Source organism: Coptis chinensis, chromosome 5 (genome assembly GCF_015680905.1).
Source record: "Coptis chinensis isolate HL-2020 chromosome 5, ASM1568090v1, whole genome shotgun sequence".
NCBI classification, from domain to species: Eukaryota; Viridiplantae; Streptophyta; class Magnoliopsida; order Ranunculales; family Ranunculaceae; genus Coptis; species Coptis chinensis.
Window position 1 is genome coordinate 63,135,143 of NC_141460.1, and position 14,170 is coordinate 63,149,312.

The window sequence follows — 14,170 nt, forward strand, 5'->3', positions numbered from 1 at the left end:
TTTTTTGAGCTTCAGGGAAGCTCCTATGCAACACTTTTGGTTGTTCTTTGAAGCTCCTTTTGTTTATTTGTAGTTGTTTTTTAGCTGTGCAAACTACAAAAACCTGTTCTTTTTTGTGAACATCGATTTTTTAAAATGGTGGTTTTGTTCAATTTGTTTCTACAGATTGTTAGCAAATATATGAAAGAAGCTCGAGTTCTCATTGCAACCTATGACCAGAGAGAGATCATTTCTGCTCTCGATCTTCTTGATGCAGTGATAAGAGCCAAAAACTATAGTTTTAACCCTGTAACAGTCATACTATTAGACCAATTATGTGAGTAATAATTAAGAGTTAACACTGATTACGTGTTTTTATGCATTTCAGGTTTCAAAGTCCATTATGTGCAGAAATGTGCCACTTTAGCGAAATAAAGGAGCAAAGGTCGGTTACTAAGGAGTTCCGTGATTAAAGGCTAAGATTCAAGAAGACAAAGCCTTTCTAAAGCCCGGTCAAAAGCTGAAAAGTCGACGCGGGCAGAAACAACACACAAAGTCAGCAGAACTTCCTAAGGCCATATCTTTGGACTCAGACCTCGGAATGGGGCCTACTTTGTCAAAATGACCGGCTCGGAAAGAGTTTTCTAATGCTCTAAGACTTGATCCAATCAGAGGAGCAGAAGTGGACGAAAAGTCTGTTGAAGCCAACTGCAGCTGAAAAGGCCTTTTGGACTGAAAGAATTGGGTTTTGGGCCTGATTCTCTGGCCCAAAACATGGCTCCAAGCCCATGCACGATTTTTGGATCTGAAAGTATAAAAACCAAAGCTTAGCTCTTTGTTAATGGTAGATTTTTTTAGTAGAGAGTTAGGTTAGAAAATAAAAGTAGCTTAGAATAGAAAGTAGCCATTAGAATAGCTTCTAGATCTAGATTTAATTTTTTATGTTAAGTTTAGTTCAAATCTAATTCTTGTTTTAGATTAAACTCTAGAATCATTATTCTTAATTAGATTGATTAATAAAATAGTTAGTTTGTTAATTTCGATTCTTGTCATTTACATTTGTGTTAGATCTGATTTCATTTATTACTTGTTATTCAATTCTTAGTTATTAAGTAGATTTTAATTATTGTTTAATTTAGATTAGTAAATTTCAATTCTTTATATCATGTTTAGTTTAAATTTAATCGAAATGATTAGCGTAATGATTCTCGGCTAAACCTCCATTAGAGGGGTTGAGAAGCCTTGATGAAAGCTTGATTCGATTATCGTAGAAGTCGTCGTAATTTCCTTTCCACTCTAGAAACGATTAGTTCACCATGAGAATGGGTTTAATCGCTTCACATGCTAGTTATGAATTGGTAGGAATGCCATGTGTAATTAGGGATTAGGAAGAACCAATTGTTCTCGCGGGCAGCTCAATTCAATTACATAACGATTAAATCGTTAATAGGATTAAATTGAGTTAAGGTGGAATCAATCCCCTCTAACTCTTTTATCATCAAATCAACGTAGCATAACCATAGTTATTGTGATAACCGACTAGTTGCATCTTGTGGGTAGTTGCATCGTAGTCTAGTTGCCACTTCGTAAATCTCTCATTAGACTTAGAGTAGATTACTTATAATGCGTAGAACACAAAGATGCGGAAGGACTAGGAGTGGAACGAACTTCCTACTCCACTATATCTCATAGGATTGAGAGTAGAATCTTTGATAAATTAGGCACGTAAACTATCGCTTAGTTTTACTTACGCTTAGAGTTTCATCGCTTTATTCATTAGTAAAATTATTCTTTTTTCGCTTATCAAATGGCCACCGCTGCCATCTTAGTTTCACTTTCGCATTGTTTTGTTTTTGTAAGTACTTTTCTTAAAAGTCCCATTTTCACCCACCCACCCCTGGTTTGATTCATACCGCGTGGTTTTCCGATTCATCGTTGAAAAGTTCCGGACAAAATACACTGACCACCGCTTATAAGGAGCGCACTGCGCCTATAGCCGAACACGCATCACAGCTCTATGAGGAGCGCAGCCCTTTGCTAATTTTTACGGAATTCAACAGTTTTGACTCGAACTTTGATTTTTCAAGTTTTTCATGTGTTCTAACTTGTTACATACACTGAACACGCGTAAACAAGACGCTATTCATAAGCGAAGCAAGGACGCAATCAGGTATTCCTTTCTTCCACACCTCACATATCCTATTAGAGGTTTATAGTAGTATATCAGAATTGTTTGGAGTGTTGATGTGTTTAGCTAAGTTTGGTTTTAGCCTTGTATGAGATTAAGGTCTGGCCGAACAAAAACACCGAACGTAATTACACAACAACGTCAAGAAACAAGTCTATCTAGTATACCACCCACTACACCTCTAGCTACTAATTCACACACATCACGACCTGATGCCGGCGAAGAAGAGACTCCTCTCTCTGACTTCTACAAAGCCTTGAGCGATAGCCCCAAATCTTGCATCGTTCTAGCAGACCCAATGGGGGATTTCCGAATCCCCCCAAATATTTTTAATTTGTTACCCGTTTTTCATGGATTAGACCATGAAAAACCTTATCGGCTACATCGCGTGGGATTGAACAAGTCCTAACAACATTCCACCATCCTACGGTTGGTGCGGAACAAATTAAACTCAGGGTATTCCCTTTCACCTTAGCCGATAAGGTGGCATCTTGGTTAACTGCCCAAACGCCTAATTCTATGGACTCGTGGGCTAAACTTGTTCAGCTGTTTATGGAACATTTTTACCCACCCCTAAAGACGGATGAGATGCTTTCCAAGATTCATTTCTTTTCGACAAAATCCTCATGAAACATTTTCAGAGGCTTGGAATCGCTTCACCGATCTCCTTATAGAGTGTCCGTGATCATAACTTAGCGAAAGACACGTTAGTTCGTGTTTTTTCAAAGGACTTCTACACCACCATAAAGAAGTCCTAGACATAATGAATGGGGGTAGTTTCTTAAGCAAAGGAGCCTCGGAGGCTTATAAATTTTAGAGGATCAAACTAAGCGAAAATAATAACCGGGGGTAGTGATGATATCCACCGCTCCGCTAGTTCTTCTAATACGCTAAGGCCGGTATGTTTGAAATTAAACACGACCCGAGCTTAAAACTCTAATCGAATCACCCACTAAAAAGGTAGAGGCCATTTCTGTTCAACAAAAGCCTATCCCCGTCATGAACGTAACTTCAAATCCATGTAGTTTCTATTGGAGCCCTGAGCATCCCGACTCCCACTGTCCTATTGCCTATGAACAGGCTTGTTCCATTAATAGTGAACCTAACGCCCCTTGGAGACAAAATCCCAACTTCGGTTGGAGAAATAACCAACACGTCACACCTCCAGGGTACAATAATCAATATGTTGGGCCAACACAAAGTTTTAACCAAGCTCCACCATGACAAGGACAGGGTCAGGGTAATTTTAATAATTATAACAACCAAATGCAACCTCGACAAGGTCAAGCACAAAGTCAAGGTATTTATAATAATTATAATGCTAATAGAGGTATTGTTCCGCAAATAATAACTACCAAAATCCACCCATAAATAATTCACGCTTGAAATAGTTCCAAATACACCACCCGTGACTACTACACCCACACAACCGGATCGTCTTTTGACACCTTCATACAAGTGAGCCAAAACTTTTCCAAACCATGGCTCAATCTAACCAACAACTTCTACAACCGTTAATAATTTAACCCAACAGTTGGCTCAAGATAAAGCCCAACCCAAAGGTGTGTTTCCAAGTCACGAAATACCTAATCCTAAAACAACAAATACAGCCTTTGAGGTAACCGATAATACTAGTAATGAATATGAAAATGTAGGTGAGCTAAAGGCCATCACCACTCTCTCGCTCGGCAGAGTGGTTGATAACAAAGTAACTATGCCTATAGTTACCCCACCAAGAGTCCCCTACACCTGCTATTTTACTAGATAATTAGAAACCAAGAGCCTACCACTATAGAGGGTACCAGCCATAACACAACCTAAGAAACGAAAGCCACGGTTAAACATCCGGTGATACCATTGCTAAATATAAACAAAAAACCACCGCTTCCACAAAAATTAGTCTGTGTTAACTAGGGATACTAATTATGAGGAGATTAGGGGACGTTTTCAAGAATCTAACTATAAACCTTCCTTTCCTCGGCTATTAAAAAGCTACCACACCATGCTAAGTTTCTTAAGGAATTATGTACTACTAGGCGTAAGACCAATATACCAAACGACGCTTTTTAACGTAACAATTCCCAACTCTATCCGAACATAATGGAATTGTTAAGTACAAGGACCGGTTGTCCCATCAGATAATGCACCTTAGAGATTCTTATACGACGACCGTTATTATTAGACTTGGGGGCTAGTGTTAACTTACTCCCGTTTTTATTTGTATAGACAAATAGGTCTAGACGAGATGCAACCCACTAAAATGACGTTGTAATTAGCTGATCGGTCTATTAAGTATCCTAAGGAGTCGTCGAAAAATGTTCTCGTAAAAGTTCAGGATTTTTACTATCCTACTGATTTTGTCATCCTCGACCGCGTAAGTCGCAAACCACTCTGTCCCGATCATCTTAGGGCGCCCTTTCCGGCAACCGCCAATGCGCTCATTAATTGCCACATGGTTCAATGTCCATGTATTTTGGCCATCTTGTCTTTGTGAAGTCAATGTTTTTAAAACAAAGACACGCTTATCCGATTCGCCTATGGATGGAGAGGTTAGCATGATCGAGCTTTGCTCGAGATTATTTCAACAACACGCTTCCCGATAATCATATGTCCAAATTTCTTTCCTTTGGAAGTTCAGACTCCAACATTTCCATCCCTACACTAGCCGATACACATATTACGGATGAGGATGAGATAGATGACTTTCTCAAAGATGTAGAGGACTATCATAGTAACGAGGATATGACTAATCTAGATGAGCAATTCGATGAGTTTCTTAGAGCAGGTGATAATTCACCCTATCAAGAACTACTTTCCACAACATCCACCTCGACTTCCCTCCTTCTACCCTTTCAAAGGAATCTCGAGTTTACAATCGATCCTTTTGTTTCTTCTGTGCTTCATAAGTTTTTAAATCCACCTAGTAAACAAATACTTCATAAGACAAAAGCGTTTGACACCTTCATTTTCAGACTTGAGACAGTCCCTACCTACACCATGAATGAGTTTTGTGCTAAACCCACATCCTTATTTTTTACATGCTATCCTTCTACAACTTATCCATATCCACCATATTCTCAACAACCATTCACTTTTCCACACTTATTTACTAGAACACCCACTCGTTCAAAAATGAAAAAGAAGGTGCATGATAGGTTACGTAATAGGGTGATCCCACTTCGCTTTCATTTCACTAGGTTGCGTCATAGGAAATCTTGGTGCTTGATTGTGTTTGGATATGTTTTCTGTGATATTTATTTATGGAATGATCCACAACTATTTTAGTTGTTGATATATGATAAACTGCATGTTCATACATGTGATTAGATACAGCCTCGAAAGTATCCGACTATAAACGACTCAACTTTTGTGTTTGGTGCATTTCCTTTCATTTCCATATATTGGTGAGTGCACCATTAAGGTAACCGGCCCTCCCTATGGAGTGTGTGGCTAAGTACCGATCCTAAGTCCACGCTTAACATAATTCACGTTTTCCACTCTTGCATGTTTTTCTCGGATTTTGAGTAATGTTTCTCTATGGGGTGAATTATGTCTTTCTTGTTTATTGTGTTTTTTTTAAAGTATATATATATATATATATATATATATATATATATATATATATATATATATATATATATATATTAAATAATAAACATAGTAATCTAGGAAGTCTCGAATCGACCCATCGCTAAAAACAAATTTTCCAAGCTTCGTTGTAAAAAAATTTGTTTGGGGGTGGAGTGTTCGTGTTTCCATCCTAAAATGTTTTATGTCTCATTAGAATTGCTTAGGCCGTTTAATTGTAGTCTGATTCGGGTTGACATAGTCTATGAATTTAGAGTTCAGTCGTTCGCATAACGTACGTCATGCACGCACTCCGAGGCATTTTTCACTATCTTATATGTCATCCACGGTCGGAATAGAGTGTTTTATGGATCATTGGATTGGAAATTCTCTCCTGATCATTTCCATATCTCATTCGCAAAAATCGGACCGGTAACGAAGCGGCAATTTTGATTTGAAGTTTCGCAAAAAAAATCGAAAAATTCAAAAATTTCGATTTGGGCTTGGGCCCATCCCGCGCCACCCGCACCCATCGACAGCGCACCCGCGCCCTTACCTTCACCATCAGTTCATCGTTTTTTTTACAAACCGCCATTAACAAAACTTCAAACAAAACCTAAAAAAATAAATAAATAAAGAAAAAGAAAACCTAATTAACCCACGCCCACAATCAAGACCCAACCCAAATCGACTCCAACCGCACCGCCCCACAACCTCCACCAAATTACATCAACAAAAACCACCGGAAATCAAAATAAAATAAAAAATTTTGGTGCTGCCACCACCACACCACCACCACCATCGTTCCTTTTAGTGAGGTGTCCCTCATTGCTTCCCCTTACCTTCTACAAACCTCAAACCGTATTCAAACTTCCAATGGCTCAACAACGCCGGAATTTTACCGAGAGCAAGCTTTTCTGGTGACCACTTCAAGCCCGCTTTTACGGTGATCGAAATGATCGATCCGAGATCGAATAGCTTGTGGTACTCAACCGCTTCTATTACCACGAAGACTTAGTCGATGGTTCTACAATACGAGAGAGTTGGAAGGGACTAGGATTTTTGTTGTGGTGGCTAAGAGGAGGAAGGAAGTGACTATCGGGTTGTTGGCTGAGATTCTAGGCATTCCGCCTAGAATCCATCCGATGTCACGTTACGAGTCCCAATATAATGGGGTAGAGCCATTGATGAACGTGGACGATTCTGAAAAAGAACTACAATGCGAGATCGCGTTTGGTTCGCCAGCATCCCTTAGGACCAACCAGGTGGCTGCAGCTTCGATGGATTGGTCGGAACGCCCCGGGCGAAGGAGAAGGTCAGGCGACATCGGCCCGAACTGCCTCCACATCTTATGGATACTCGTGAGACGGCACGAAGTTCTGCATCTTGGAGTTTTTGCTTAGCATGATTAGGGGAGTAGGGAAGTCTGTTGCACCTCTCCCCTCGTGTTGATAACCAAGATCATGCTTTGAAGTTGAGAGCGTTCCAAAGCGTCGATAGGACATACATCACCCTACACCGAAACCCTCGCATCTATAAGAGAGTATGTCCAACGAGTTTGGAGGTTGGGCGAGGATAGAAGAAGAAGAGGAGGAGGATGGGGAAACGAGAATGCCTCGGAGGATGAGGAGGATTTGACTTGTTTTGATGCGGATGCCCCGGAGGTGTCTTTGGTCGACGCGAACGCATGGCGTAATTCATCGCGGGCATATCGTTAAACGGCCAACACCATCTGGCGAAGACCTCCGGACTCGACAGGCAACTATCCATCATAACTTCGAGATCCGGTACCCGAGAGAGAGGATGAGAGGTGGGAACAGATGAGGGCCGAGCTAGAAGCTCAGCCCGATTCGGACCGACATGCTCGCCGCGATTCCCACCTCAAGGGACTATCCTTATGAGGACGCACCATCGAGGCACGACGCCGCCATCGCCCGAAAAGATCTAATGGTGCCGGCCCATCGAGCTCAGGAGCCATCTCCTCGAAATGCAGCCCTCCGCCACCTGACAGAGTGATTAGAGATAGTATCGTTTGATGTTCTATTTTTATTTGTAGTTTCATTATTGTCATTTATTTTCATGTAAGTTTTATTTCCGTAATTTGAATTTTGTAGTGAAATGTACTTTGAATGAAAATTTTAATATAATGTGGTTATTTTCATTATGCGTGGTTGTTTAATATTGATCCCACCTTCCCAAATTGTTTGGGGGTGATTTGATCTATTCCAGCATTATTTTTATATGACCCTCGTCTTAGAATTTATTGCGGAGTAAAGGTGAAAATATGGCCGTTTAGGCATATCTATGAATAAGTATCATGGTAGGATGAAATATCGATTAAATAGGTAGATTCTTTCATAAATTCAACCTAAAAGATACTAGGTTTGTTTTAGAATCAAGAAAATGAGTTGTTTCCGTTTTCGGTTTGGAAATTTTGGTATTTTCTAAAACCGCCGTAAAACCTTTTGGCAACTTTCTGATCCGGTTTAGCAACTTAAAACCTATATAAACTTCATACATTCTACACTCACAACTCACAATACACCTAACCTCCATCACTCACCGCTTCACTCCCACCTAATCCCACGCTTAGATTCATTTTTTCGAAGTTTCAAAGAACTCCGAAGCGCTCCACGCCCTGCCAGAGGCGCGCACTCGCCTCGCAATTTTTTTCTAGTTTTTTGTCGAGGCCTTTTTTTCAAGGTGAGCGCCACCCGCCAAACACTGGATTTCTAATTCTTCAGAGCGACTCACAAGATTAAGAGAGCGCACTTCACCGACTTCCGTGGACTGAAAAATTCCAGTTTTTCTTCGGTAGTTTCCGGATCATTCGACCTATCTCGTGAGCGTAATTTTGAGATGACATCTCCAACATTGATACCGGAATTGTCTTTCGAAGATTTGTTCCAAAGCACTACTTATGGTGCTTGGTTTCACGGGTTTATCACATACATTGGTTGGGAGCCACTTATGGTAAGACCTAATGCACTTTATTCTCCAACACTAGCATCTTATTTTTACGATAGCTGCATTTTCTTTGAAAGACTAGATGGAGAACAAGTGTTCTCCATCAACATTGATAATGAACCAATGGAAATTACCGTGTTCTTGCTAGCATTTGTTCTTGGACTTGCTATGCCCGGCTGAAATACAAGACCCATGGTGTTATTGGGTAGATAATATGTATGTCTACACTTATGAGTTTTGCATGAGTCGATTATGGCGGGCATTTTCCGTGATCGAGGACCAAGGGGACTATAACGTCGCTTTTGGTAGCCCGTCCCATGAACATATGAACTGTTATGTTTTGGATCATGCTAAACATTTTAGGGAATGGCGTTTTTCTTCTGTGAATGTTGCCACTTGCGCCGTTTTTCCTTGCTTTAGCCACGGACGTATGTGTCATGACCTTCCCGAACCTTGATGTCTAGTTTAGCTCGATCCCATAGCATGAGGCATAAGTTCCTTCTTATGCCCGTTTCTAGTTCCCCGTATTATGCTATGTTTCTTTCCTGTTTTTTTGTACACGTTTCACGGATTGGATTACGGCCGACAATCGCATTTACCCACCAATAGTATTATTCGATCCTTCCGCGCAATGACTTGGCAAAGTGGAGGATACAACCTCATCGTTTGCACCCTACACCCCGTCCGCAAAGTGGGCCCTTAATAGGTTAGCAATAATAGATGATAAATGGCGGAAGCCCCGCAAATTATCATGGCATGGCAGGACGCAAAAGAACCTCACTTCTTTATGGAAGAAGAGGATGAGGAAGATAATGAGTAATGCGAGAGATAAGATGTTCCTGAATTTCACACGTTTCAATGGTATTTTTCCTACCCTCTTTATTTACAATACTTTGAGGACAAAGCATGTTTCTTGTTTGGGGGGGGGCATAGAAACACGTGTAATTAAGGCATCTGCTAGGATATAGATAGGTATAATATGCATTTGTTTTCTAGTTAAAATTTCAAAAATTCAAAAATATAAATAAATAAGTTCATGATATACTCTTAGGAATATTGGTATTGTTTTTCCTTCTCTCTATGCTCTTAACAATCTAAAAGTCTCAATGAGCTTTTGCATCGGAATAATTGTTAGGAACTTAGGTTAATATGTAGGTAATAATCTTTGCATCTATCTATAAATATATTACATGAATATCTATGATTGTTAGCAAGAAGTTTCTCAAATCTAGGCTAGAGTACTTATTCTACAAAAATCCTGTGAGAATATAGCCTAAAGCCTTATATGAGTGAAACATTTGAGAAATGACACAAAGGGAGAAGTAAAATCCGGATAGAGAAATCACACGCCTACTTGCTTGATCACTAAACCATATCCTAAAGCGAGAATTTAGGCCCTCTTTGGATCGATATAGCCGTAAATTCAAACCTATGAATTATTTTCCACTAGTCGCCTCTCCGAGCCTTTCTTTAGCCTTTCATAAACCACAAATCCTTTACCCCTGCTAAAAACAAAACAAAATAAAAAAATTCAACCTACCCAATATAGAATAAGTCCGAGAATAGAATGAGGAAGAAAGAAGAAGAGAAAACCCTGTGGTAAACAAAAGTTAGTTAATTGCTTCCGTAAAATAAAGAAAAGAAGTTTCCATCCAAAGAAAGAAAAATAAAAATAATTAAAATAAAACTCCAAAATAGAATAAAAGGGAGTCAAAAGCCAAAGAAAAGACAAAGAAAAAAAAATGGCTAAGGATGGAAACAAAGTGTAGAAGCAAAAAGTAAATAACAAGGTTTTCTAGTTACATAATCAAGACTCTATTATCTCGTGACTTGTCCTTTTGAATATCCATTTCCTTCCTTCTTAAACCATCTCCTAATCCCATGAACACCTAATAAAGACCTCTAGCTCAATTAGGAATATGTTAGTGTGATAGTAAGTGGCGATGTGTTTGATCGACCCGGCTTCCTTTGTTGTCATTATGAGATTGTAAGGTAAAGTGTGCCCACATACATTTGGAGTAGCGGAACTTGAGTGGAAAAATCAGAGTGTTGTATCTTGACTATTATTGTGAGAACCTACTTAAGGACGCTTATTCGAAGTTTCAGAAAACGAACCTGCTAGGCATTTCATAGTATTACTCATTGTATATATGTTTATTGTAGATGATTGATTATTATGCATATATTAGCTTAGGTTTCGACTTGATTACTCTATATGTATTGCTAGTGAGAGGTATAGTTAATTTAGAGCATCAATACGGAGACAATAGTTTCATTTCTTAGTCGTTGTAGTATAGATGAAGTATGTGAGTACCTTCATCGAAAACTCTCTCACGAGTTATAACTTCGGCCCACTAGGGAATTCCTAGTGGTTTAAGGCCTTGTTGCATATGGTCAATGCAATCACACTTAGCGAAACGAGAGTAGATAGAACTCCATTTTTGGTCACTTATTCTAATTTCTCATCTTTGCTTGAGGAGAAGCAAAATGCTATTTGGGGGTGGTTTGATAAGAGCCCAAAACTGTAGTTTTAACCCCGTAATGCCATACTATTAGACCACTATGTGAGTAATAATTAAGAGTTAACACTGATTACGTGTTTTTATGCATTTCAGGTTTCAAAGTATATTATGTGCAGAAATGTGCCACTTTAGTGAAATAAAGGAGCAAAGGTCGGTTACTAAGGAGTTCCGTGATTAAAGGCCAAGATTCAAGAAGACAAAGCCTTTCTAAAGCCCGGTCAAAAGTTGAAAAGTTGACGTGGGCAGAAACATCACACAAAGTCAGCAGAACTTCCTAAGGCCATATCTTTGGACTCAGACCTCAGAATGGGGCCTACCTTATGTCAAAACGACCGGCTCGGAAAGAGCTTTCTAGTGGTCTAAGCCTTGATCCAATCAGAGGAGCAGAAGTAGACGAAAAGTCTGTTGAAGCCAACTGCAGCTGAAAAGGCCTTTTTGGACTGAAAGAATTGGGTTTTGGGCCTGATTCTCTGGCCCAAAACATGGCTCCAAGCCCATGCACGATTTTTGGATCTGAAAGTATAAAAACCAAAGCTTAGCTCTTTGTTAATGGTAAATTTTTTTAGTAGAGAGTTAGGTTAGAAAATAAAAGTAGCTTAGAATAGAAAGTAGCCATTAGAATAGCTTCTAGATCTAGATTTAATTTTTTATGTTAAGTTTAGTTCAAATCCAATTCTTGTTTTAGATTAAACTCTAGAATTATTATTCTTAATTAGATTGATTAATAAAATAGTTAGTTTGTTAATTTCGATTCTTGTCATTTACATTTGTGTTAGATCTGATTTCATTTATTACTTGTTATTCAATTCTTAGTTATTAAGTAGATTTTAATTATTGTTTAATTTAGATTAGTAAATTTCAATTCTTTATATCATGTTTAGTTTAAATTTAATCGAAATGATTAAGAATGATTCTCGCTAAACCTCCATTAGAGGGGTTGAGAAGCCTTGATGAAAGCTTGATTCCGATTATCGTAGAGTCGTCGTAATTTCCTTTCCACTCTAGAAACGATTAGTTCACCATGAGAATGGGTTTAATCGTTCACATGCTAGTTATGAATTGGTAGGAATGCCATGTGTAATTAGGGATTAGGAAGAACCAAATTGTTCTCGCGAAGCGCTTCAATTCTGATTCTTTAATTTCGTCGTTAATAGGATTAAATTGAGTTAAGGTGGAATCAATCCCCCTCTAACTCTTTATCATCAAATCAACGTAGCATAACCATAGTTATTGTGATAACCGACTAGTTGCATCTTGTGGGTAGTTGCATCGTAGTCTAGTTGCCACTTCGTAAATCTCTCATTAGACTTAGAGTAGATTACTTATACGTAGAGAACACAGCATGCGGAAGGACTAGGAGTGGAACGAACTTCCTACTCCACTATATCTCATAGGATTGAGAGTAGAATCTTTGATAAATTAGGCACGTAAACTATCATTTAGTTTTACTTACGTTTAGAGTTTCATCGCTTTATTCATTAGTAAAATTATTCTTTTTACGTTTATCATGCAATCCTCGCGCTCTCTCCCCAATTTGAAGATGCTCTCGAGCTCAAAGCATGATTGCTTCTCTATCTACGGCGATTCAAGGAAGCTGCTAACTTGCTTCAAGATTATGTACCCAGCTTGGCATGGAGATTGTTCTTCATCTGACCATGCACGCCTAATAGTGGTGTTCTCACCTGCAAGGATGCCATGTTCTCCTACAGTTAGCAAGAAAATGATGCAATTGATTACCATTTCACGGTTGCTGATTAGGCCCATCATTGGGAATGAGTCGTCAGCTACTTGTATCCGAGAGGCAACAAGAGATCTCTGAATTGTTTTCTGTTTCTAAGGAACATTTTCTTTGTTTGTGATTTGTTGTACTGTATTAATGTTACCCAGTTTATTATTTTTTGTGTACTATGTAGTCATCCAGTACTGGGGCGAATAACTTTGAAGATGAAAATCTTGTATGGGATGTACTTATAGTTATTGAAATGCTTTTATTATATATTGAAATGCTGAAGTATTCACTTAAATTTTGCCGAAGATCTTCTCATCAAGTCAGACAATATGTACTTTCTTTGCCTAGCATATCTCGAGCTTCTTTCTTTGTAAGCATATTACGTCAGACAAATTATGATTACAGTTTCCAGTAAGTTTTGTTTGACATCGCATGTAGAGCACGTGCATCTTGCTAGTACATGGTAAATTATAAGACGGTGGATAGGACTCCACATTTAAGAATACCATGGCGTGGGTAGGACTCCACATTTAAGAATACCATGACATGGGTAGGACTCCACATTTAAGAATACCATGACGATACCATCTTCGTTAAAATGGTAGAAAGTATAGAATTCTGTATGTTTTTTCATACTTTTATTTTGGAGAGAAGTACTAAAAGTAAAACAACCACTGAACCACAATTTTTGAACCACAATTTCACTATTTGAAAGCTTAAGTATACCAAGAAACCATCTCTCCATACAAAAAAATATACACTCTCAAGTACTAGTGCATATAATGATATAACTAGAAATGCAAAGACAAAAAGAATCATGATATACAATTCTAAAGAAACACCATGCGTAAAGCTCAAAAAAATCAAATAACACTTGCTTTTCATGTTGTTGTTCGTTTAGTGAACATATGTTAGGCATTTGTCTTCAATTGTGAATTAGAAATGTCAATAGATAAATTTGATTGATGATTATCTTTGGTTCCCTCTAATATCTTAACGAACTCATGAAATTGTGAGAATGGGAAGAAAGAACATTCAAAATCTCTTTTCTAACCCTAACCAAGAATCAAACTTGAACTTTTATGTGCGAAAAAATGGTATTTCAATGATGCTTCCACTAACTCTATGTTTACTTGACATGAAATGTATCATATGAAATGCGTTTACATATCATGTCATTTGAAGTGTATTTCAACTGCGCGCAATCAAATAAATGAA